Source organism: Triticum dicoccoides, chromosome 7B, assembly GCF_002162155.2.
Source record: "Triticum dicoccoides isolate Atlit2015 ecotype Zavitan chromosome 7B, WEW_v2.0, whole genome shotgun sequence".
Classification (NCBI taxonomy): Eukaryota; Viridiplantae; Streptophyta; class Magnoliopsida; order Poales; family Poaceae; genus Triticum; species Triticum dicoccoides.
The window spans coordinates 424,433,730-424,435,454 of NC_041393.1; positions in this window are offsets into that span (position 1 = coordinate 424,433,730).

Sequence of the window (1,725 nt, forward strand, 5' to 3'; positions counted from 1 at the left end):
TAAGTCCTCATATGCAAATTTCGAAATTGGTCCAGAACTTAATAAACCTTATGTTCAAGTTGTTAAACAGCAAGTTAAGATGCACCACGATGATCTACACGAAATTCTAGTCAAGTTACATATAAAGTTCATTAGATTTGGAGCTACAGTCTAGAAGATATGAGCAAAACAAGCTAAACATGGCATTGATGCAAAATGCACCCAAACATCAAGAAAACACACCAAAACAAGGATGCAACATGGTAATATGAAGCTACATGCAAAAACAAGCAAGTTTCATATAGAACACACTCAAAACGGAGCAACGGTTCAACACATACACCCCATACAAGTCATAGCAACAATCTGCCCAAAACAGCAAGTAGGCATATTGCAAGCATCAAAATAACAAGCTACAGCACCCCAACATAAGAACAAAAGGCATGAGCATGAAGTACAGATAAAGCATAACAAAACATGAACACTGAGCTATCTCCAGAAACAATTAGAACATGCTCAAAAAGACATGGTAAGATTGCAAATAATAACAGTTTCAGACTTTAGCAGAAATAACATCAGGTTGCACTGTTTAGAGCTATTAAACAACATGTTACAGGAACTTATCATGGAAAACAAAGGCATGACATGATACTACTAAATTCATAGAACAAGAGTCCCTTACTGACCATGAGCCAAAAATGATCAGAAGATATGATGGCACCCATGTAAACATGGCAAGTTATATTACAGATTCATACATGGCAGGAACAACAATAAGTAGGCATGTTGGTGAGCTTGAACCACTCACCACAGAGCAATACATGGCATGGAAAGGCAACAAACAGTAAGAAGGCATGTTTATGAAGCTAAGCATGGCAAGAACAAGTTCATAGGGTGCATGGATCACTAGGAAACAATCATGGAAACATTGAACTTAATGTTAACAGGCTGACAGCAACATCATTTAGCAAATTTTAGAGCAAGATAACGACATGATACAGCAGGATATAAATGCAACCAAGGGCCTGAATGGATAGAGCAAGACATGTAGATCAAAACATGTTTATAGAACATCTCCAGATAATGCACGAAATGACTAGTAGGAGCAGGTTTACATAGCAACAAAATATAACAGAATCTGTCAGGAAAACAGCAACAGCAACTACCCTACTTAGCAAGCTTGATCCACTCAGCACACAACTCACAAAAATTCATGGTTAACACCCCTGGAAAGATGGCATGGCATAGATCAAAATACATATAGACATCAACCTCATAGGATGCACACATCAATCATGGCAAAAATGACAAATGAGCAAGTTATAACAGTTTCAGCAGATTAACATCAACATGCACTCTTCCAACAGCATTTCGGGCATCAAGATGAGCTCAAAAGAAAATGATGCAATGAGATGAAATGAATTACTCATTGAGGCGAACAATTTGACATATTACACGCATGAAACAGAGCTGCCGATGCAGAGATGCAGCAGGTCAAACATGGCATGATAATGTGAAAAACTTGGGACTTGGAAGAAAAATATACCCTCCGAAACTGGACGGGGTCGTGCGGGACGGAGGGATCCGGTTCAGGCGCGGGCGTTTGGTTGGGTGGCCTGGTGGATCTGGTCCACCTCCAGATCCGGCGAGGGCGGCGGCTCCGGCGAGGTGGCGCGCCGGCCAGAGCGGAGGAGGACGGCGAAGGACGGCGAGGCGAGGCGAGCTCGGCGAGCTCGGCGAGCTCGG